The following is a 26357-nucleotide window of genomic DNA, read 5'->3' as shown; positions in this document are numbered from 1 at the left end:
GTATACTGTGTAGTTTGGTTATTATAAATCTCAATGACATGTATAAAGATATTTCTGAAGTGATGAATTGCCTTCTAAGGACATGTACAAATAACAGGTGTCTTTAAATTTGGAAGTAAGTCTGCTCTCTCTCTTTTATTTGTTATCCTCAGTCTATGTCAAAGTGACTCAAGTTTAGTTTCCACTTAAAAAACATTTTAGGAAACAAATCACATCAACTTGATGAGATTTCTTTTCACTTCATACTACTGTTTTTCAAAATTACGAATTGCCTGTCTTGACACTAAGGCATTCATGATGATTAACTTGGCTGTTTACTCAATTATTTCTTTCTAAAATTAGAAACTTCAGAGTGCTTTTATATTTAAATGACTAGCACTCCAGTAGTGCTGCTGATCAATCACTTCAAGCTAATGATTAAATACAGTAAACATTCTCCTGCTTTCCATAGCTACTCTAAATAGTATGTCAAACACAGCAGGTTCTATTTATTTTCACCGCATCTAAACTTGGGCCATGAAGGCAACAGAGATGAAACACTGTTCAGGGCACTTATATTTTCCCCTTAATATCTGCTTTGAATGGTTTTAGAAAATGTCTTTTTCTCAATTGAAATATTTTATTTAGAAAGTTTTGTTCTTTTGGGATTTGTTATCCCCTGGAAAAAGGTTTCATACTTTGAAAAGATGAATTTTCAAGTTTCTCTACAGAAGAGGAAGAATACCAATTTCCTAAATAGTTCCAGAGGCACTTAATTATTTATGGAAAATAATGTGTGTAGAAAACAGTGGAGAGTCTGTGCTTCTCATTGTAGATGCTGTCATTTAGACAAATACAATTAATTTACTTTAAGTAAAATTTGAACTCATTAATTCAACCCAAAAATGATAATAGAGGTTTGTTTAAAAGATACAAAATAAGAATGAGCTACCTAGCTTGAACAATAAATTTCTCAATAGATTGTTTCATTATATTGTAGCCTCTTAGGTCCTTATAGCTAATAGGACTCACTTCTGAGCAATTTCTTGATACTAAGATGGAGTCAGAACATGAGATGTACATTATTTATTCATTGGCTACCTGGTTTTTCTCAATTCCAGTTCTGGTTCCTTTGCTTTTTCCCACCATATTTACACTTGACTAATTCAGGGCTCAGTCATTCTAGGTCCCCTCTACCTACACCCTTTCCCAAGGTGATCTCACTTCCTCTCATAGTTTTATATACCAACCAGTTCTCACTTTACAACTCCTATATTCAATTTATAACTCAATATGCTTTTCTGGTACTTGTCCTTCAGCTTTTAAGTGTTCTCTATAAGTAAAGTTATTAGCTGTTTTTCTGTGGTGTAGGCTGTGGAGATGATCTATTAGTTCATCAATTGTTTATTTTTTTCACTTTTACTGAAGCTGGATTTTTTGAGTCAGAGTTAGAAAGGTTATGCCAAGGTTAAAGAGTAATTCACTCAGGTTTCTTCCATCACTTGTATGGTTTTATTTTTCCTTTATTTTTGAATAAGATCCCTTATTCATTTAAAGTTTATTCTATGTATGATGTGAGATATGGGTCAAATTTTATCTATATGGCTAACACAATTTTTTCAGCATTATTCAGTAAAAAGTCCATCTTTACTCAGGTGGTTTAAGATACTTCCTTTATCATAAACTATATATATGCATGTTTGGAGTTTCATTTCTAGAATTCTATTTCAAAAGATATGTTTCTTTGTGAGTTGGCACCTCATGACTTTAATTTTAGAGAAAGTATAGTATGTTTTAATGTAGGGCAAGATAGCCCCACTCAGAGACTTTTTCTCAAATATTCTTAAATATTCTTTCTTTTTATGGCTTTTAGTGTTACTTTTATTTTATTTAAGTCAAGAGGTTAGGTTATATTTTTCCCCAGCTTTATTGACTCATAATTGACACACAACATTGTGTAAATTTAAGGTGTACAAGGTGATAATCTGATATACACATACATATTGTGAAAAGATTATAACAATAAGGTAAAAAAGTTAGTTAACATATCCATCATCTTATGTAGTTATAATATCTTTTTGTGTGTGTGCTGAGAACTTTTAAGATCTAGTCTCTCCGCAACTTTCAAGTATTCAATACAGTATTGTTAACTGTAGTCAGCATGGCATATGTTAGATCACCAGAAATACTCATTTATAACTAGAAGTTTGATTTGAAATTTTTGGCTACACTGACTTATTTCCCTACCCTTATCCCTACCGTACTCCTGGCAACTATCCATCTATTCTATGTATTTATGAATTTCTTTTTTTCAGATTCCACATATACATGAGATCAAATAATATTTGGCTTTCTTGTCTGACTTATTTCAATCAGCATAATGACCTCAAGTTTCATCCATATTGTTGCAAATGGCAAGATTTCCTTTTCTTTTATGGTGGAATAATATTCCATTGTGTGTATATATATGTATATGTATGTATACACCATATCTTCTTTAAAGTGATTCATCTAAAGATGGACACATGATTATTTCATATTTTGGCTATTGTGAATTTTGCTGCAGTACTCATGGGAGTACACAAATCTCTTAGATATTTTGTGTTTATTTCCTTCATATATTTATCCAGAAGTGGACTTGCTGGATCATACAGTAGTTTTACTTTTAATTTTTTGAGGAATCTTCATACTGTTTTCCACAGTGACTGCACCAATTTACATTCCCACCAATATGGATTCCATTTTCTCCACATCCTCACCAATATGTTATTCCTTGTCTTTTTGATGATAGTCATTCTAACAGGTGAGCTGATATCTCATTGAGGTTTTAGTTTGTGTTTCACTGATAAGTGATGTTGGGCACGTTTTTAAGTATTTTTTGGTTATTTGTATGTGTTCTTTGGGAAAAACTGTTCAGTTTCTCTGTCCATTTTTTTTATCAGGTTTTTTTTTCTTGCTCTAAAGCAATATGAGGGCCTGTGTATTTTGGATATTAACCTCTTCTGTAAATTGTAAATACTTTCTTCCATTCCATAGGTTACCTTTCCATTTTATGAATTGTTTCTTTTGCTGTGCAGAAGCTATTTAATTTGATATAGCCCCACTTGTCTGTTTTTGCTTTGGTTGTCTGTATTTGGTATCATAGCTAAGAAATCACTGCCAAGATAAATGTCAAGGAACTCCTTCATTTTTTTCTAGGAGATTTACATATCCAGGTCTTACATTTAATTCTTTACTCCATTTAAAGTTGTTTTTGTGTGTAAGATAAAAATAGGAGTCCTATTTCATTCTTTTGCACATGGTTGTCCAGTTTTCCCAATATCATGCAGTAAAGACTTCCTTTCTGTCAAATTGGCAACCCACTCTAGTATTCTTGCCTGGAGAATCCCATGGACGGAGGAGGCTGGTGGGCTACAGTCCATGGGGTCGCAAAGAATCAGACACAACTGAAAGACTTCACTTTCACTTTCACTATATATAAAATAGGTAACTTTTAAGGATCTGCTGCATATCACAGGGAAATCTACTCAATACTCTCCAATGACCTGTATGAGAAAACAATCTAAAAATAAGTGGATATATGTATATGTATAATAGATTCACTTTTTACTGTACACCTGAAACTAACACAATATTGTAAATCAACTATAATTAAAAATTTTTTAAATAAGTAAACCTTTACTTAATCTATACCTTTAGTGTAATAAAAAGAAAATATACATACAAAAACAAATAAAACCACTGTCTTAACCACAATAAAAAATTATGCCACAAAATATAATAAATATCAAAGTAACATGATACTAATATAAAAACATACATACTACTTGAGGTTTTTGTTCAGTGCAAATTTTAGAATTATTTTTCCTATTTCTGTGAAACATGACAATGAAATCTTGATAGAGATTATATTATATCTACAGGCAGATTTGAGTAGTTTGAACATTGTAACAGTATTGATTTTTCTGATCCATGAACATGGGATATCTTTCCATTTGTTTGTATATTCTTCAGTTTCTTTCATCACTGCCTTCTAGTTTTAGTATACAGAACTTTCACCTCCTTGGTTATATTCACTCCTAGATATTTTATTGTGTTTGATGCTGTTGCTGTTGCAAATGGAATTGTTCTCCTTATTTTTTCAGATAATCTGTTATTAGTACATAGAAATACAAGTGATTTTTATGTGTTGACTTTGTATTCTGAAACCTCACTGAATTTGTTTACTAGTTTCAACAGGGTTTTTTTTTTTTTGTGGAGTTTTCTACAGTTTTATATACATATATATATTATATATTTTATAATATATAATATTATGTGTTCTATATGTACAATCATATCATCTGCAAACAGATACAATTTTACTTCTTCCTTTCTGATTTGATGCCATTTCTTTCTCTTACCTGATTACTCTGGTTAGAACGTCCAGTATCATGTTGAATAGGAATTCTAAGATGGGGAACCATTGTACTATTTCCAAAATTAGAGGTAAAACTTTTAACTTTTTTGCCTTAGTGTAGAATATTACCTGTTTGGGTTTGTTACATATTTATTATATGCATTTATATTTTTTATCATGATAACATGTTTGAATTTTATCGGAATGTTTCTTCTGCATTTATTGAGTTGATCATAGGATTTATTTTTCATTCTATAATGTGATGTACTGATTTGGCTCTGTTGAACCATCTCTGCATCCTAGGGTTAAATCCCTCATGATCATGGTATATGATCCTTTTAATGTATTATTGACTTCAACTACTAGTATTTGGTTGAGAATTTTGATGTGTGTATTCATGGTAGATATTGACTTGTGTTTTTCTTGTAATATACTTATTTGGTTTTGGTATCAAAGTAACACTGGCTTCTTAAAGTTAGTTTAGATGTGTTCCCTCTCTTCAAATTTTTGAAGAATTTGAGAAAGATTGACATTAATTCTTCTTTAAAAACGTAGAATTTTCCAGTGAGACCATTTAGTCCTGGACTTTTCTTTTCAGATGGTTTAGATTACTGGTTAAATCTCCTTACTCATTATTGATATGCTCAGATTTTCTGTTTCTTCATGATTCAGTCTAGGTAGGCTATGTATTTCTAGAAATTTGTCAGTTTATTTCAGGTTGTCCATTTTGTTGTCATATCATTATTCATGACAGCCTCTCATGACCCTTTAAATGTGTTTGTATAAATTATAATGTGTTCTCTTTTATTTATAGTTTTATTCGAGTTCGCTTTTTTTCTGACTAGCTAAACGTATGCCAATTTTATCTTCTCAAAGAACCATTTTTTAGTTTTGTTAATCTTTTTATTGTTTTTCTAGTCTCAATTTTATTTACTTCTGCTGTAGTCATTATTTCTTACCTTCTGCTAACTTTAGGCTTAGTTCATTCTTGGTTTATTTTTAGTTTTAAAAAAAAATTTTTTTTAATTTATTTTTTATTAGAGGATAATTGTTTTACAATTTACTGGTTTCTGCTGTACAACAATTCAAATGAGTCATAATTATATATATAAATGTATCTATCTATCCCCTCCTTTTCAGCCTCCCACCCGCCTCCCATCCCATCCCTCCAGGTCGTCACGAGACAGCAACCTGGGCTCCCTGTGTTCCCGTCTTTCCACTAGTTATTTATTTTACACATTAGCAAGTATATACTTCAGTGCTCCTTTGTCAATTCATCCTACTGTCTCCTTCTCCCACTGTGTCCACACGTCCATTCTCTACATCTGTGTCTCCATTCCATCTGGCAAATGGGTTCATCAGTACCATTTTTCTAGATTCCATATATATGCATTAATAAGCAATGCTTGTTTTTCTCTTTCTAACTTACTTCACTCTGTATAATAGGCTCTAGATTCATCTACCTCATTAGAACGGACTCAAAATTATTCCTTTTATCACTGAGTAATATTTCATAGTATATATGTACCATATCTTCTCTATCCATTCATCTGTCAATGGACATCTGGGTTGCTTCTGGGTGCTCATTACTGTAAACAGTGCTGCAATGAACATTGGGTTACATGTGTCTTTTAGAATTGTGGTTTTCTCAGGGTATTTGCCCAGAAGTGGGATTTCCCTGGTGTCTCAAATGGTAAAGAATCTACCTGCATTGCAGGAGACCTGTCTTCAATCCCTGAGTCAGGAAGATGTCCTAGAGAAAGGAATGGCTACCCACTCTGATATTCTTGCCTGGATAATTCCATGGACAGAGGCCATAGTCCATATGTTCTCAAAGACAGGGATACAATTGGGTGACTTATACCTTCCCTTTTTTCATGATAGTTTTTTTCTTCTGAGTCAAGGAATCTTCACACTATTCTCCTTAGTGGCTGTATCAATTTACATTCCCACCAACAGTGCGGGAGCATTCCCTTTTCTCCACATCCTCTCCAGCATTTATTTTTTTTAGTTTTGTTTTAGTGTGAGGTGATACCTCATTGTAGTTTTGATTTGCATTTCTCTGATAATGAGTGATTTTGATCATCTTTTCATGAGTTTATCAGCCATCTGTGTATCTTCTTTGGAGAAATGTCTGTTTAGATCTTCCGCCCATTTTTTGATTAGACTGTTTGTTTTTCTGATATTGAGCTGTGTGAACTGCTTATATATTTTAGAGATTAATCCTTTGTCAATTGCTTCATTTGCAATTACTTTTTCCCATTCTGATGGTTGTCTTTTAAGCTTGTTTACTGTGTCCTTTGCTGTGCTAAAATGTTTAAGTTTAATTAGGTCCCATTTGTTTATTTTTGTTTTTATTTCCAGTACTCTAGGAGGTAGGTCAAAGAGGATATTGCTGTGGTTTATGTCAGAGTGTACTGCCTATGTTTTCCTCTAAGAGCTTTATAGTTTCTGACCTTATATTTAAGTCTTTAATCCATTCTGTTTATTTTTGTGTATGGAGTTAGGAAATGGTCTATTTTGATGGGTAAAGTTAGTTTGTGTATTTGAATTCTTCCTTTTTTCTTAATGTTTGTAACTATTCAGGGATGTAGGTTTTGCTCTGAGATCAGACCAGGTTTTGCCTTGAAGTTGGGCAGGACTACTGGCTTCATGATCAGGTAAGTTGCTGGCTTCATGATCAGGTAAGTTGCTGCCTGTGCACTGCTGTTGGGTGAGGTCACTGGCCAGGCTTTCTGGTTAGGCAGTGCCTCCATCTGTATCCTCTAGTTGAGTGGGACTGGAGACTGTTCTGTGGTTGGGCAGTGGCACTGTCTGTGTTTCCTGGTCAGTTGAGGTACAGGATATACTCCACAGCTGGGTTGTGTGGCTATGCTTTCTGTGTGGATGAGATTGCATTCTGCATTCCACAATGGGAACAAGGCATAGGCTGGGCTCCAAGGCTGCCCAGGATCACTGTTCAGTCTCTCTGGTTAGGCAGGGCCAGAGGCTATGCTCAACAGCTGAGAAGATTTACTGCCTTGGCTTCCTGTCCAAGTGAGGCTGTACCATTGGCTCTACAGCTGCCTGGGTTTTCTGGCATTGCTTCCTGCTGGGTGAAACTGGAGGCTATGCTCAGCAGTTGGAGGTGGTGGTTGTTGTGAATTTGTTTCCCTGCTGAGGCAGGCCAAAGAATGTGCTTCTTTGTTATCAGGCATCTGTGCTGAAGCTGAGAACACTGCTTTGTCCAAGAAAGTGATCAGCCATGATCTGAGTGATGGTTGCTATAAGCTCCTGTCCAACAGTGGTCTAGGCCAAAGGATTCCCTTAATGATCTCCACTAGGCAGGTCCTAATTGGGCCTCCTGAGAATCCTCCCTCACTGATGGGAGAGCTGGATGTTCACTTTGGGCTCTTCTTCACTACTAGATAAAGTTTAGATGTAGAGAAGAGCTATAGATTCATGTCTGTACTGGCCTGGGGGAGAGAAGACATGGTCAGAGTGAAGCCACTCCTCTTACTCTTCTAATGCAGTCCTTTTCTGTGGTCCAGGTGGGTGCTTCAGGGGCATCGCCCACTTCTGGCATTTTCACAGGGATGTTTTCTCTGTGGATAGTCTTCTCATGAAGGGGACAGATGTCACGAATGATCCATGATACCATCTTGATGATGTTACTCTTTCATGGCTATTCTATCATGTTATATGTCTGTATGAATTTTTGTAATACTTTAATTCACTTCCTAGAATATTTTGTTTGCATTTTATTTGGTATTGTAGTGACTTTATATATTAAATACATATCTTTATATATATATAGCATATACACATATATATTATATGTATAATATATATAAAGTATTAAATATATATATAAATTTTATATATACATATTTATATATATCTTTATATATTAAAGATAATTGTCATCTTTTTAATGTGTTATTGTTTTTGTTCAATTCTACTTTTGTGTCCTTCAGGTATATTCTAAAATGTTTCACATAAGATTTGCATATTTCTTATTAAATTATTCTTAAATGTTTAACTTTTTGTGCCATTAAAAATTGATTATTTTCCTACCAGTATGTCCTCTATTTTTTTTGAAAAGAAAGTCATTTTTATATTTTGTCACTTGACTAAATTAAAACTAAGATCCATGTTTTATTTTAAGTGCTTCCCATTTCTCAAAGAAATGTTTCATACCATCAACAACCATCATATTACAATAGGGTATTCAATTAGGTGTGTAGTGCATGAAGAAATACTAAAGGAGAAATATTTTTAATAAAATGAAAATATAATTTCCCAATAATGCGTTATGTTTATATCTCTAAAATTGAGAGATATTCTCTAGCATGGAGGGGCAGAGGTCAGAATTTCCAAGACTCAATTTGGAAACATGCTATGCCTAACTATGAGTGGAATAGGGCAGACAGTGGTGATTCCACTGACATTTTAATTCATAACAAAGTCTCATGTGATATGTCATGTGACCACAACAGCTTCCCATATTTAGCATAATTTTGCATGGATATTTTTGATTTTTGCTTTATTTTTAAAGGAGTATCACTTTGAAAATCTGTTTTTTCCCCCTTGACAAGGGTAGAAATATTGTATCCTTATCAGCACCTTATTTCACTTTCAAGTTCAGTTTCAATTCCCCATTGTTACTCTTATTTGAAGTTGGCAGATTTAATTGCTCCTTTAGTTGCCCATGGAAGCATCAGATGGAGCAATTTGAACCAGACCTTGTTTCCAAGCATCAGTCTATAGAAATTGCTTTAAGTTCTGCAAAATTCTTTGCTTTTCTATCCAACAATGTTAGATAGAAAATTTGGGACCGTCCACTTGCCCACAAACGGTAAAGCCAAGCTACTGACACTGGGTTGTGATGAAGGAAAGTACAGTGTTTATTATAAAAGTGGCAATACAAGGAGAACAGGTGGCTCGCCCTTGCTCTAAAACTTTGATCTCCTAGAAGGGTTTCAGCAAAGCATTTTAAAAGGCAAAGTGAGGGAGGTGTGTCACAGGGTATGTGACCAGCTCCTACACGGTCCCCTGATTGGTTGATGGTGAGGTAACAAGACGGTGTCATAGGAGTCAACATTAACAATCCTTAGGTGCTAGAAGGTCAGTTCTACATGATCATGATCATCAAGTAGTTAATTTCTTCCATTTGGTAGTGGCTTTAACATCTGAAAAACTCAGGGAAAATGCATTAGATACTATTATCTAAGTTCTTCAGAGAGGAGCTAGGGGGAGGTGTCTGTCCCAGAAAGGCCTCCATATGATCATTGCAAGATTGGTATGTGAAAAAGATGGCTTAAAACTCAATATTCAAAAACAAAGATCATGTCATCCAGTCCCATCACTTCATGGCAACTAGATGGGGAAACAATGGAAACAGTGACAGACTTCATTTTCTTGGGCTCCAAAGTCACTGCAGATGATGACTGCAGCCATGAAATTAAAAGACACTTGCTCTTTGGAAGAAAAACTATGACCAACCTAGACAGCATATAAAAAGAAGAGACATTACTTTGCCAACAAAGGTCCATCTAGTCAAGGCTATGGTTTTTCCAGTGGTCATGTATGGATGTAAGAGTTGGACTATAAAGAAAGCTGAGCACCAAAGAATTGATGCTTTTGAACTGTGGTGTTGGAAAAGACTCTTGAGAGTCCCTTGGATGCAACCAGTCCATCCTAAAGGAGATCAGTCCTGGGTGTTCATTGGAAAGACTGATGCTGAAGCTGAAACTCCAACACTCTGGCCACCTGATGTGAAGAACTGACTCATTGGAAAAGACCCTGATGCTGGGAAAGATGGAAGGCAGGAGGAGAAGGGGATGATAGAGGATGAGATGGTTGGACAGCATCACTGACTCGATGGACATGAGTCTGAGCAAGTTCCAGGAGTTGTTAATGGACAAGGAGGCCTGGCACACTTCAGTCCATGAAGTCACAAAAAGTCAGACACAACTGAGTGACTGAATTGAACTGAACTGATGTCAGCCGATGATAGTGCTTCTATCCAATTGTGCCTATATGTTTTGAAAAAGGATATATGCTTTAAGCCTCCTGACCAAGACTGTAAAAATCAGTTTATTTTCTAAAATTTGGATAAGATTATCTATCAAATGATGATGATGGAGTGCCCTGATTTCTGAGTGCCCTCTCTTCAACATCATTTTACAGACTGCAATAAAAATGCCTCCAAACAAAGCAGCAATAGATGAGCACACTTACATTCAACTGCTTTACTCTTAGCTTCAAATCATATATTTACATTTTACAATTTTTCATGATTTATTGGTGGTCCACCCAACTGGGCAGTATGCTAAGCAAGACTCAACTTTCAAGTACCAAAAAGGAAAAAACAATAAACTTTCATATGTTGTATGGTCATCTTTCAGTTGTCAGATCTTACTTCCTAATCTATTTTATTTTGAAGAAAAAAATCTAAAATAATAAACTGTTAGTTTGAGAGGATTATTTTATCACATCTGCCTTCATCTATGGGTTTAATAATGCTTTTCTCAGTATATTATTTTTGAGCTTCAATTACAGTGTTTTGCAATGATATATCTAGAAACTATTCAATAAAATATGGAGAAGAGATTTGATGTAATATTCAACCTCTAAAATAATCCTAAAGATTTACAAAGAAATATGGGATAATGTTGTATATATGTCTTTATTTATTTTCATATATGTGTGATTGCCTTCTATTTAGATATTTTAAATAAAATTAACATTTAAGCATAGTAAATTTACTCTCAGATACATATAAGTAGTCACTATGATAAGAATAAATATAGATCTAACTATGCATGTGTATAATATTCTGATACAAAATTGGAGCCAGCTATGTTTTGTAAACTTGATGATCTGTTTGTTACCAGGATTATATGTTTCTATATGTTTCTATAATGGCCCAGCTACTAAGTTAGATACTAGAAATCTCTATCTTTAAAAATATAATCTGCAGGGACTCTATATTCTGCACATGCTCAACAATTGCTCAGTTCCTAGTTAATATCCCAACATGATATCAGATTAATTAATTATAAAGGACTCTCTCTGAAAGCTTTGGGTTGAGAATAATGTTAATAATTACCAGAATTTAAAAAAACAGTTCATGTCTATTTGTGAACTCCTGAAAATTTTCATTACACTTAGTGGAAGAAATATTAAATCCAAAATTAAAAATCCATTTTGCCTGTCTTTCACACTCTCACATGATTAAATTATGCATAAGTATTACAGGGCTTCCCTTATAGCTCAGTCGGTAAAGAATCTGCCTGCAGTGCAGGAAACCTGGGTTTGATCCCTGGGTTGGGAAGATCCCCTGGAGAAGGAAATGGCAACCCACTCCAGTATCCTTGCCTGGAAAATCTCATGGAAAGAAGAGCCTGGTGGGCTGCAGTCCATGGGGTCGCAAAGAGTCGGGCACAACTGAGCAACTAACATTTACTTACTTAAATATTAAAAGTGCAATTATTCCAAAAACTGTTGACTGCATAGACATGACAGAAGATTATGTTCTCTGAATCCTCTTGTTTATATGAACAGACTCTAAGTACAAATGCTACAAGAACAGAAGAATTTATAACTTTCTTATGGGTTTTCTTTATAAAAAATACACACTAAATGTCTAACATTTTTTAAATGTGGAAGAGTGTAAAAATTTCATTCATCCATTCCTACTTCAATTTTTAACTGAATGTCTCTATGTTTGCTCAGTTTGCTAGACCTACAACTAGGATGATTTCACTAGAAAATTTATACCTAACATTTTTAAGTGCACAAAGCTAAAATTGTAATCAAGATCATGTTGTAGCTAATTCTGAGCCAGCCACAAAATACCAGCTCTAGAAGTCTTCTACGCATCTGTGAGTAATAAAAGGACCCTGTTTCCATGGAAATGATTGTGTGAGTAGGGAGATTAATATGAAACAGGTAAACTATTAAATCAGATTGCAATAGCTAATATAAATACAATTTTTAAAAGATAAATAATTTTAATATTATTACTAACTTGCATAGCTTTTAAACATAAGGGACTATGCATTCTGGATTCAAGCATGCTGTGGTTTCAACCTGACTCTAGCCTACTGCTCCACATGGTAACTGCTAATACCAGTGATAAACACACTTGCCCTGGATATACAATCATCGTCTGATTATTGTACTTCTAACAATGTTCACACATCAAAGCAGGACTTATCTCAAAGTAGTTTTGAATTCAATTAAATATTTGAGGCACTACAAAAAATGCTGCCCTAAAAATAATCTATGTTTACTGAATTCCTTTCATCTAATGCCATGTTCTGACAAAAAAGATACTCAGGGATTTTCTTGCATGACTTCTCCTTCTTGGATTTGTGCCATCTTATTGGTTATGGCTCTGCTAAACTCTGTTTCCTATCTCCCATTTTTCATTCTATTAGCTAAAACATAATTTTGTCCAAGTATTGCTAGCTCTCATATAAAAGATAAGCCAGATTTTCAAATAAGGCTCCCATTACATCTTTTAATAAGTGTGTATTTTACACAAGGCGTTAGCGTGCAAAGAATGAGGACAAGCATGCATAAATAATCGTATCTTCCATTTTTATATCTGAAAACAAATGTTAAAATATGTTATAATAAACAATTTCTTTTGACATAATCAAAATATATGGTAGGTGTGTCAGCTGTTGGATAATTCTCTCCTGCCCAATGTCATTTTGTTAATGATCAGGGACTACCATGAAAATACCTCAATCCTATAAAGGCTTATTGTGGGTTAAAATCAAAGAGCCGGGCAGATGAACTTTCCAGTCACTGATGGAAAAACACCGATGGAAAAGATACAAGTCCTACTGACAGGATATCATCATCAGCACCATTATATGTAATAAGAATTTTATATAAACTGTCATTCTCTATTGTGTTTATACACTTTAAAAATTCAAACATGATTGGCTCTATGACTGTGACTCTGAAGGAGTGTCTTTGATACTGTTTTAGAAATGTAAGTTAAAGATAAAGACAAATTTTGGCCAAGGAAACAAGAGAGTTAAAACCATAATTTATGATTATGAAGACTATGTTTAGTATACATAAAGCCTTACATATAAATATGTATTTTACATGTAAACATATATAATATAAAAATATTATCATATATATGTGTGTGCTTACATATATATGTAAAGTTTTTTTCTGTCTCACTTATTTTGTAATGCTATGATAATTTCAGGAGAAAATTTATACCTAAAATGTTTACTAAGTGAAGTGAAGTCGCTCAGTCGTGTCCGACTCTGCGACCTCATGGACTGTAGCCCACCAGGCTTCTCTGTCCATGGGATTTTCCAGGCAAGAGTACTGGAGTGCGTTGCCGTTTCCTTCTCCGGGGGATCTTCCTGACCCAGGGATTGAACCTGGGTCTCCTGCATTGCAGGCAGACACTACCCTCTGAGCCACCAGGGAAGCCCTAATATGTTGAAGTGAATGAAATTAAAAGTCTAGTTAAGATCATGTTGCAGCTACTGCCAAGCCAGGCACAGTACACTAGCTCTAAAAGTTTTCTACTCTGAAGACATGCAGATGGCCAACAAACATGAAATATGCTTAACATCACTACTTACTAGAGAAAGGCAAATCAAACTACAATGAAGTATCACCTCACACCAGTCAGAATGGCCATTATCAAAAAATCTGCAAACAATAAATGCTGAAGAGTGGAGAAAAGGCAACCCTCCTACACTGTTGGTGGGAATGTAAATTGGTACAGCCACTATGGAGAACAGAATGGAGGTTTGTTTAAAAAATAAATAAATAAAAATAGAACTACCATATGACCCAGCAATCCCTCTCCTGGGCATATACCTGAAGAAAACCATAATTTAATAAAATATATGAACCCCAATGTTCATTGCATCACTATTTACAATAGCCAGGACATGGAAGCTATCTAAATGGCTATCAACAGAGGAATGGATAAAGACGCTACATTTACACAATGGAATATTAATCATAAAAAGGAATGAAATAGTGCCATTTGCAGTGACATGTATAGACCTAGAGACTGTCATACAGAGTGAAGTAAGAAAGAGAAAAACAAATATCATATAATATTGCTTATACATAGAATCTAGAAAAATGGTGGGCTTCCCAGGTGGCATGAGTGGTAAAGAACCTGCCTGTCACTATAGGAGACATAGACATGCAGGTTTGATCCCTGGGTGGGGAAGGTGCCCTGGAGTAGGGCATGGCAAACCACTTTGGTATTCTTGCCTGGAGAATCCCCTGGACAGAGGAGCCTGGCAGGCTACGGTCCACAGGATCACAATGAGTTGGACACAACTGAAGTAATTTAACAGCAGCAGCAGCAGTAGAAAAATGTTACAGATGAACTTACTTACAAAGCAAAAGTGGAAACACAAATGTGGAGAACTGATTTATTGATACCAAGTGGGAAACGAAATGAATTGGGAAATTGAGATTGACACATATACACTACTATGTACAAAATAGATAACCATTGAGGACCTACTATATGTAGAGGTCCCTATGTAGCACAGGGAACTCTACTAAAGTTCTCTGTGATGACCTAAATGGGAAGGAAATCTGAAAAAAAGATGGTATATGTATACATATAACTGCTTCACTTTGTTGTACAGGAGAAACTAAAACAACATTGCAGAGCAACTGAGCTCTGATAAAAATTAATTAAAAAAATAAAAATCTTCTACTCAAACTCCAGGAGATAGTGAAGGTCAGGGAAGCCTGGCGTGCTATACTCTTTGCAATCATAAATAGTAAGACACGACATAGTAATCGAACAACTCTATTTGTTATCATGTGAAAACTGAACCTATTATCCAAAGAGATAACTATGTCTTTAGCTTAAAATGAGAACATTAACAAATATTACAGTAGTTCAATTTTCTTTCTGTTTAGACATATTTCAAATTTACCATTGATGAAATTTAGTAATATCAGGTCTATATATTTTTTTAAAACAAAATCAATTTTTATTTGCCCTAACATGCGTGTCAATGTACTAATGCCTGAAGTTTTTGAGTATGCATATGATTGGCTGATAAACATCTCCATTTTCACCACTAGACTTAATACCAAAACTGTTCTAAAATTATTCAAATTAAACCGACAATAGGCTGAAAATTAAAAGTCCAGCTATGTTCTTGGTCTGAGGTGAATAAATAATGACATTACCTTTACAGAATTGTTTACAAAAATGTTAGCATGGAACTTGCCATAGTAGTTAATAAAATGTGACATACAATATGTACTTTGCATGCAAAGTTTCCTTCTACCAATTAAAACCTTATTTGTAAGTGTCACTAAATGCTAATTTTAAATGATTTTAGGGTCTTGTACATTTTTATTGATGAATATGTCAAAGGGATGCAAGTTCTGAATAATTGTACAAACTTCACTGCATTACAAACAGAAGCTAATAGAGAACTTATAAAGCAAAGAGATAAGATGTCAGCTTTTCTCTGTCAGCAGTGAATCTCTGGTTTTAACATGTCCGATATCTAAGCTTAGTGACCCATGCCACATCCTTTACTTTTATTTGGTATGTTCAATGAATTATAGATTTTTCAAATTAAAAAAGTAATATATAAGGAATAAACATTTCCTTTGTCACTGAAGAGATTTATGGTGTTTTTTGTGTGTGTGTACTATATGTTTAGTTTTTTTTTTATTTTTTGGTGGTGATACTGTGTGGCATGTGGGATCTTAGTTACCCAATCAGGGATCAAATCTTGTTGTCGTTCAGTTGCTTAACAGTGTTCGACTCTTTATGACCCCATGGACTGCAGCAAGCCAGGCTTTCCTGTATTTCACCATCTCCCAGAGATTGCTCAGACTCAGGTTCATTAAGTCAATGATGCCATCCAACCATCTCTCCTCTGAAATCCCCTTCTCACTCTGCCTTCAATCTTTCCCAGCATCAGGGTCTTTTCAAATAAGTCAGCTGTTCCCATCAGGTGGCCAATGTATTGGAGCTTCAGCTTCAGCATCAGTCCTTCTAATGAATATTCAGGATTGATCTCCTTTAGGATGGACTGGTTGGATCTCCTTGCAGTCCAAGGGACTCTCAAGAGTCTTCTCCAACACCACAGTTCAAAAGCATCAATTCTTTGGTGCTCAGCTTTCTTTACAGTCCAACTCTCATATCCATACATGAGTACTGGAAAAACCATAGCTTTGAATAGACGGACCTTTGTTGGCAAAGCAATGTCCCTGCATTTTAATAGCTGTCTACTTTTGTCACAGCTTTTCTTCCAAGGAGCAAGCGACTTTTTCATGGCTGATCACCATCTGCAGTGATTTTGGAACCCAAGAAAAATAAAGTCTCTCACTGTTTCCAATGTCTCCCTATCTATTTGCCATGATGTACTGGGACCAGATGCCCTGATCTTTGGTTTTTGAATATTGAGTTTTAAACCAGCTTTTTCACTCTTCTCTTTCACATTATCAGGTGGCTCTTTGGTTCCTCTTAGCTTTCTGCCATAAGGGTGGTGTCATTTGCGTATCTGAAGTTACTGATATTTCTCCCAGCAATCTTGGTTTCCACTTGTGCTTCATCCAGCCTGGCATTTCACATTAGAAGGGCATAGTCTTAAACACTAGATCACCAGGGAAATCCCTTGTTCTTAATCAGTTCAGTCCAGTCACTCAGTCGCATCCGACTCTTTCTGACACCATGGACTGAAGCACGCCAGGCTTTCCTGTCCATCGCCAACTCCCGTAGCTTTCTCAAACTCATGTCCATTCAGTTGGTGATGCCATCCAAACATCTTGTCCTCTGTCATCCCTTTCTCCTCCTGCTCTCCATCTTTACCAGAATCAGGGTCTGTTGCAATGAGTTAGGTCTTCCCATCAGGTGGCCAAAGTATTGGAGCTTCAGCTTCAGCATCAGTCCTTCCAATGAATATTCAGGACTGATTTCCTTTAAGATTGACTGGTTGGATCTCCTTGCAGTCTGAGGAACTCACAAGAGTCTTCTCCAACACCACAGTTCAAAAGCATCAATTCTTTGGTGCTCAGCTTTCTATCTGGTCCAATTCTCACATCCTTACATGGCTACTGGAAAAATCATAGCTTTGACTAGATGGATCTTTGTAGGCAAAGTAATGTCTCTGCTTTTAAATAGCTGTCTAAGTTTGTCATAGTTTTTCTTCCAAGGAGCAAGCGTCTTTTAATTTCATGGCTACAGTCACCATCTGGATTTTGGAGCCCCCCAAAATAAAGTCTCTCACTGTTTCCATTGTTTCTCCTCTATTTGCCATGAAGTGATGGGACCAGATGCCATGACTTTAGTTTTTTTTAATGTTGAGTATTAAGCCAACTTTTTCACTCTCCACTTTCACTTTCATCAAGAGACTCTTCAGTTCCTCTTCACTTTCTTCCATAAGAGTGGTGTCATCTGCGTATCTGAGGTTATTGATATTTCTCCTGGCAATCTTGATTCCAGCTTTTGCTTCATCCTGCCCAGCATTTCTCATAATGTACTCTGCATAGATGTTAAATAAGCAGGGTGACAATATAGAGCCTTGACATACTACTTCCCAATTTGGAATCAGTCCATTGATCCATGTCCCATTTTAATTGTTGCTTCTTGACCTGCATACAGATTTCTCAAGAGGCAGGTCAGGTGGTCTCTTTCAGAATTTTCCACGCTTTGTTGTGACCCACACAGTCAAAGGTTTTGGCAGAGTCAATAAAGCAGAAGTAGATGTTTTTCTGGAACTCTCTTGCTTTTTTGATGATCCAATAGATGTTGGCAATTTGGGCTCTGGTTCCTCTGCCTTTTCTAAATCCAGTTTGAACATCTGGAAGTTCTTGTTTCATGTACTGTTGAAGACTGGCTTGGAGAATTTTGAGCATTACTTTACTAGCATGCGCTGCTGCTGCTGCTGCTGCTAAGTCGCTTCAGTCGTGTCTGACTCTGTGCGACCCCATAGATGGAAGCCCACCAGGCTCCCCCGTCCCTGGGATTCTCCAGGCAAGAACACTGGAGTGGGGTGCCATGTCCTTCTCCAATGCATGAAAGTGAAAAGTGAAAGGGAAGTCGCTCAGTCATGTCCGACTCTTGGTGACCCCATGGACTGCAGCCTACCAGGCTCCTCCACCCATGGGATTTTCTGGGCAAGTGTACTGGAGTGGGGTGCCATTGCCTTCTCCAGATATGAGTGCATATATTTTTCCAAATTAGTGTTTTTCTATTCTTGAGAAAAATACCCAGAATTGGGATATCTGGATCATATGGTAGTTCTTATTTTGTTAAGGAATCTCCATTTAAATATTTTTAAACAAATTTTATTGGCATATAGTTGATTTGCAATATTGTATTAGTTTCAGGTGTACAGCAAAGTGAATCAGTTACACATATACATATATTCATTCTGTTTCATATTCTTCTCCCATTTAGGTTATTGCAGAGTATTGTGTAGAGGTCTCTCTCATAAACAGTAGATCCCTATTAGTTATCTATTTTACATACAGTAGTGTGTGAGTGTCAATCCCAGTCTCTCAATTTACCCCTCTCTCCCTTTCTTTCTGATAACCATAAGTTTGTTTCCTACATTTATTTGGTTTGTTATAAAGGCTGAGCCTGTTTATGTTTCTTCTAATAATGTATGAAAGTTATCTCTTCTCCACATCCTTACCAACTTTTGTTATATCTTGCCTTTTTGATGAAAGCCATTATAAATGTGGTTTTGATTTGCATTTTCCTAATAATTAGTGATGTTGAACATCTTTTCATGTAACTCCTGGCCATCTGTATGTCTTGGATAAATGTTTATTCACTCTTCTATCCATTTTTAAATTGAGGTGTTTTTTCTTGTTGTTGAGTTGTATGAGTTCTTTATATATTTTGGATATTAATAACTTATCAGATATATCATTTGAATATATCTTCTCCCGTTTGGTTAAGTTTTACTTTTATCGATGATTTCCTTTGCCTTGCAGAAGGTTTTTAGTTTAATGCAATTCCATTTATTTTGTTTTGCTTTTGTTTACCTTTTCTGAGGATTCCTATCTAAAAAGACATTACTAAGACTGATGTTAAAGAGTGTAATGCCTCTGCTTACTTCTAGGTATATTATGGTTTCAGGCTTACATTCAAATCTTTAATCCATTTTGTTATTTTTGATATGATATGAGATAATGCTCTAGTTTTGTTTTTTTTGCATGGGACTGTCTAGTTTTCCAAACACCATTTATTGAAGAGAATATCCATTCTCCATTGTGCATTCTTTGCTTTTTTTGTCATATGTTAATTGTCCACATAAGTGTGGGTTTGTTTCTCAGTTGTCAATTCTATTTCATTGATCTCTGTCTATGTTTTTCTTCCAGTACTATGCTGTTCTGTTTACTATGAATTTGTAATATAGTTCGAAATCAGGGAATGTAACACCTCCAGCATTCTTCATTTTTCTCAGGATTTCTTTGGCCATCCAAGGTCTTTTGTGTTTCCATATAAATTTTAGAATTTTTATTTCTTTTTCTAAATACAATGTCATTGGGATTTTGGTAGGAAGTGTATTGAATGTGTATATTTCTTTAGGATATATGAACATTTTAACAGTGTTAATTCTTTCAATCTGTGAACATAGAATATATTTCCTTTTGCATCTTTTTCAATTTTTTTCAACAGTATATTATAGTTCTCAGTATACAGGTCTTTTGTCTCCTTGGTTAAATTTATTCCTAGGTATTTTTCTCTTTTTTTGTATGAAGGTGAATAAGAATGTGTTTATAATTTGTTTTTCTGTTAGCTTATTATTAACATAGAGAAAGTGAAGCCCGTTTTCCTGTTGATTGTGTATCCTGCAACTTTACTGTATTTATTATTTTTAATAATTTTTTGTGGAGTCTTTAATGTTTTATATATATATATAATTATGTCACCTGCAAATGATGCCAGTTTTGCTTCTTCCTTTCCAAATTGATTTCCTTTTATTTCTTTTTTTTTTTGCCTAATTACTTTGGCTTTAACATCAAATACTTTTAAATAAAAGTGCAAGAGTGGGTATTTTTGTGTTGTTCCTGATTTGAGAAGGGTAGCTTTCAGTTTTTTACCACTGAGTATGATGTTAACTGTGCATTTGTCATGCATACGTTCAGTCGTGACTCTTCATAACCCAATGGGCTGTAGCCCACAGGGTTTCTCTGTCCATGGGATTCTCTAGTCAAGAATACTGGAGTAGGTAGACATTCCCTTCTCCGGGGTTTCTTCCAAACCCAGGAATCAAACTCCTATGTTGCAGGCAGATTCTTTACCATCTGAGCTGCCAGGGGAACCCAGATTTGTCATATATAGCTTTTAATATGTTGATATATGTTCCTTCTTTACTCGTTTTTATTCATAAATGGGTATTAAATCTTGTCAAATATTTTGTCTACATCTATTTTTATAATCGTATGGTTTTACCCATCATTTGGTTAATGTAGTGTACCATGTTGTTTGATTTTTAGGTGTTCAACCATCCTTGTATCTCTGGAACAAATTCCACTTGATCATAGTGTATGATCCTTTTAATGTGTTATTTTATTTGGTTTGCTAATGTTTATTAACAGACTGGTTCCAAATTGGAAAAGGAGTACGTCAAGCCTGTATATTGTCACCCTGCTTATTTAACTTATATGCAGAGTACATCATGAGAAACGCTGGACTGGAAGAAACACAAGCTGGAATCAAGATTGCCGGGAAAAATATCAATAACTTCAGATATGCAGATGACACCACCCTTATGGCAGAAAGTGAAGAGGAACTGAAGAGTCTCTTGATGAAAGTGAAAGTGGAGAGTGAAAAAGTTGGCTTAAAGCTCAACTTCAGAAAACAAAGATCATGGCATCCGGTTCCATCACTTCATGGGAAATAGATGGAGAAACAGTGGAAACAGTGTCAGACTTTATTTTTGGGGGCTCCAAAATCACTGCAGATGGTGGCTGCAGCCATGAAATTAAAAGATGCTTACTCCTTGGAAGGAAGGTTATGATCAACCTAGATAGCATATTCAAAAGCAGAGACATTACTTTGCCAACAAAGGTTCATCTAGTCAAGGCTATGGTTTTTCCTGTGGTCATGTATGTGAGAGTTGAACTGTGAAGAAGGCTGAGCGCCGAAGAACTGATGCTTTTGAACTGTGGTGTTGGAGAAGACTCTTGAGAGTCCCTTGGACTGCAAGGAGATCCAATCAGTCCATTCCGAAGGAGATCAGCCCTGGGATTTCTTTGGAAGGAATGATGCTAAAGCTGAAACTCCAGTACTTTGGCCACCTCATGCGAAGAGTTGACTCATTGGAAAAGACTCTGATGCTGGGAGGGATTGGGGGCAGGAGGAGAAGGGGACGACAGAGGATGAGATGGCTGGATGGCATCGCTGACTCAATGGATGTGAGTCTGAGTCAACTCCAGGAGTTGGTGATGGACGGGGAGGCCTGGTGTGCTGCGATTCATGGGGTCGCAAAGAGTCGGACATGACTGAGTGACTGAACTGAACTGAATGTTTATTGAAGACTTTTACGTTTCTGTTCATCAGGGATATTGGCTTATAATTTTCTTTTTTGTGTGTGTGGTTTGTCAAGTTTGTTAGGTTTTAGTAACAGGATAATGTTACCCTCATAATAAAAGTTTAAAAATATTCCCTTCTCTTCAATTTTTTGAAAAAGTTTGAGAAGGATAGGTATTAAGTCTTCTTTGAGTGTTTGGTAGACCTTACCTGTGAAGTCATATGTTCCTGGGCTTTTGTTTTTTGAGAGCTCTTTGATTACTCTTTTAATCTCTCTACTAGTGATTGGTCTATTATGGTTTTCTGTTTCTTCAATCTTGGAAAGTTGTATGATTCTAAGGATTTGTCCATTTTGTCTAGGCTCTCCAATTTGTTGACATATGGCTGTTTATAACATTCTCCTATAATCCTTGGTATGACTATGATATCTGTTATTTCTCCTTTTTCACTTGTGATTTTATTTAGAAAACCCTTTGTTTTTTCTTTAGTCTAGCTAGAAGTGTGTTGATTTTGCTTTAGATAAGTTTAAATAAGTATTTAAATATGTCCCTAACACTAGTGAAAAGTTTATCTCTAATTCTACAAAAGTAGCTCTTTTAATATATGTTTTAGTATATGTGTCTGTATCTGCCAGAGTTATTAATTATGAAAAATTATTATTTTTATTTTAGAATATTTTACCCATAGATATTATATGATATACTATTGAATATGAAGTATTTGATAGAAAATGTTTTTAAGCTCAAGTAATGAATTATAAATAATTTAAATGCTTAACAAACCAGATTTTGACTATCTATAAATATATTTCTTTTCTAAGCCCTGAAAGACTACAAGTGTTTTATAAAGCTTCAAATCCCCCAAAATTTACTTGAATATCATCTGTTCTCCACTCTAATTACTTTTCGTATCAAAGCTAGAATGCTGTTTAACAAATCAGATACAATCATGTCACCTCTTCATCCTACATGAATGGTTTGATGGCTTTGATAACTCTAATAATACAGGCTGAAAGTCTGTGTCATACACAAACACATACACATCATGATCTGTTTATGTCCACCTCATTTCACAGTCCTTCATATTCCAACTACATTGATCTTTCTGTTCAAGAATTGCTACAGTTATTTCTGACTCAGGTTATTAATGGCACTGTTCTTTCTGTTTGGTTTTGATATCAATCATCCTCTCCTCTATCCACAAGCCCCTCTTTCATTCTTCACCAATCAAACATCTTTCACTCAGCCTTCAGATCTTAAATGTTACTTCCAAAAGAAGCCCGGGGGTTTCCCTAATGGCTCAGTGGTAAAGAATCCACCTGCCAGTGTAGGAGATGTGGGCTTGATCTCTGGATTGGAGAAAGAAATGACAACTCACTCCAGTATTTTTCCCTGGGAAATCCCATGGACAGAGGAGCTTGGGGAGCTACAATCCATGGGGTTTCAAAAGAGTCAGACACAACTTAGACTAAACAGCAACAACAAAATAAGCCCTTACCCTTTCTCCTCCCTACATTTCCACACTCTATATCTAGGCTGTTTTCTGGCATATGCTCCTATGATCCTGTAATTTTCTTCTTGGCACCAACAGTATATTTTTTATTAAATATTTATTAATATTTATAGTTTATTCCCATGTCCATTACCAACTGAGCTATCAGGGAAGCCCGATATTCTACTACTGCAGTGTTATCATACATAGTAAGTATTTAATTAATGTGTTGCCAAATGTGTTGAAAATACAAATGAATAAGTTTAAATTATGCAAAGTAATATTCTATATGCTCTGATGAAATTTATAGTCATTGTGAATAGATGATTTTCTTTCCGTCTTTCCATCTTATCATTTTTACTCGACTAACTTGTCTTTGTCAAGATGCTTTTTTCTACTCAAAGCTACATTGCTATGCTGTTTAATGAAGATAGGATGAAATGCTTTGATTCAGAGGAAGAACATTCACAGACTTTTGTATAAAAGAGAAAAGAAAAAAAAAAAGAAATGGCTATCTCATCACCCCATGCTGCAGCGTTAATTTGTATATGTTCCCAGTTAAATATTTCGACCTATATATATGGTATAAGTATTTGTGCAAGAAGCTTATAGTGCTCAAATCAAAATAGGTGCTATCTTGTGAAACCTGGGCCCTGCTCAGCCTAAGCTAACTTTGCTTGTTGATAAAAATCACTATGGCTATGGTAATAATACTATACTACTATACCTTATAATGCCATACTTCTATAATACTACTACTACTATAGTTGTAGTTGCTGCCTACACTATTATATTGAGATTTTTAAGCACAGCAAAAGGTAGCGATTCTAAATTAGATTGAACTGCTTAGGAAAGTAAGCATTTAATTGAGGTTTTCTTTCTCATTGAAACCATAAATTAAAAGAGCACAAAAAATATGTAACTTCAAAAGATATCAGACAGCTGTCAGAAATATTTTATATCAAAAGACATACCCAGTGATTTTTCCATTTGCAGGTATCACTGCAGTGCTTTTTTCAAATGGTAAAAGGATCTTGAATCTGTCGTGATTCTCTAAAACACCCATTTTCTCTATGATATAATGACAATTATTTCTTAACACTGGTGGACATAATTTAGATGATCATGCTTTAATAAGGTTTCTTTCCCTTGATACCATCTATTTTCGCTAATGTCCTTGGCATGTGAAACTTTTAGAGTTTTCACCAAATTCTCATCCATTAGTGATACATGATAAGATTTATGTGCAAAAATTCCATTAATATTAATGAGATTAACTTTCATAAATCTTATGTTATTGCTGATAGAGTAGATTCTAGTAACAGTAAAACTCTGTGCATTAATTAGAGGACAAATAGGGTTACTTTATCAAGTATATAAAAACATTAAAAGTTACATAATTAATATGTGAGCAATTAGTCAAAGTTATGAAAATTCTAATAATTATGATAATAAAGAATTTGAAACAGTTACCATTTCATTCTGATGACTTTTTCTTTTAAGCCAACTGCTGTGAGCAATATGTATGAACAATACCCAACAAGATGGCTTGTCTGGATATTGTGTGGAAGACTGGTTATTGCTAAAACATCTTTATTTGCATGTTAATGGTCTGAATGGAATGCACATACTACTGTATCAATTCATGCCAGCTATTTTATATTCATATGAAATCTTCTTCGGCTACTCAGCACCCTCAATTCTGAACTTAGATAAATTATTTGATACTGACTTTTCCCCCCTTGCACAACTCTAATGATTTTCCCAGAAAAGCAATAGATGTGGAAATGGCCACATCAGTTGTCACTCATTTTCATTTATTTGGGCTTCTCCTGTGGCTCAGGCAGTAAGAATCTGCCTGCAATGCAGGAGACCCAGGTTTGATCCCTAAGTCAGAAAGTACCCTGGAGAAGGGCAAGGCAACCCACTCCAGTATTCTTGCCTGGAGAATCTCATGGACATAGGAGCCTGGTGGGCTACAGTCCATAGAGTTGCAGAGACTCAGATATGACTGAGCGACTTCACTTTTTCACGTCTTTTCGTTTATTTATTAGAATTTCAATAAACATTTATTAAACATTTACTATTTACTAGTAAATGCCGGAGATATAAAGAAATTTATCTCTTCCCTAAAGGAATCATGGTCTACCAATAAACATAAACTTGCAAAATAGAAATGCAAATATATAGTGGTAATTATGCATAATGAATTATGAAAGTGCAGAGAGGAGGAACTCATTGAACTTTTGGGGTAGATGATATAGATGATCTGGAAAGGGTAGGAAAGCTGAAAAAGGAATCCTCTATATCCTTGTATTATAATTAGCTGGTACTCCAGGATCAATACGGACTTCAATATCCAACTTTGGGATTTAATCAGGTAAAAACCCATAAGTTGATATTTTTCTTTTAACTGTATCATGCAATATTTTAATTATTAATTTTTTGTATAGACAAGAGAAGTTGGACAGATTGAAAACAACAGAGGGTCTCCCTGGGCCTGCTTAGGGACACTAGACAATGGATCTACTGATCAAATTGAGGTCATTGTCTCTTAGCCTTCAAACTCACCTTCATGCTGTTAGGATAAGCCCCATTCAAATCCCCACCTCTTGTCTCTTGCCTTTTGCAATTAGTCTTCTGATAAATGAATCTCCAAGTGTGATGCCTCTGTCTAAATCCTCCTTCTCACTCCTCACAGCAAACATCAGTAACTTGCAAGGCCCACCAGATCTTCAAATTCCATACCCTGCCAGTACTTTCAGGCTTCATTACCCTCTGTTTCCAACCCACCTGTTGCGTTACATCAAACAGAATCCCTTGCAATTACCTGACCCTTCCCCTTCTTTTTCATGCAGATGCCTATGTAATAAAAGCTGCTTTCTCTAGCTTAGTCTTTGTTTTCCTTGTAAAAGTTCATTTTGCCTTCTAAAATCAAAGGCCACTGTATTCTTTTTCATTGCTGATGTAACA

At 35.3% G+C, this 26357-nt stretch overlaps 1 long non-coding RNA gene across 9 annotated transcripts in view; it reads left to right on the top strand.

Annotated features, from left to right (window-relative positions):
- The window catches only part of LOC147364667 (uncharacterized), a 287481-nt gene that overhangs the window by 155574 nt on the left and 105550 nt on the right, over window positions 1-26357 (top strand). The window contains exon 4 of one of the 9 annotated variants that reach the window (XR_015134850.1): window positions 6965-7038. The exons of 7 other annotated variants lie outside the window; for them this stretch is intronic. This is a non-coding gene — a long non-coding RNA (uncharacterized LOC147364667). Of the gene's footprint in view, window positions 1-6964; window positions 7039-20857; window positions 20877-26357 lie in introns of those variants that run through there. One more of the 9 variants, XR_015134855.1, reaches the window with a different exon arrangement.

This window comes from Bos grunniens, chromosome 10 (assembly GCF_055505025.1).
Source record: "Bos grunniens cultivar Pamir isolate PY7600 chromosome 10, Bosgru_T2T1.0, whole genome shotgun sequence".
Lineage (NCBI taxonomy): Eukaryota > Metazoa > Chordata > Mammalia > Artiodactyla > Bovidae > Bos > Bos grunniens.
Note: the sequence above shows the minus strand (reverse complement) of the source record. Positions and strands in the feature narration are given on the sequence as shown.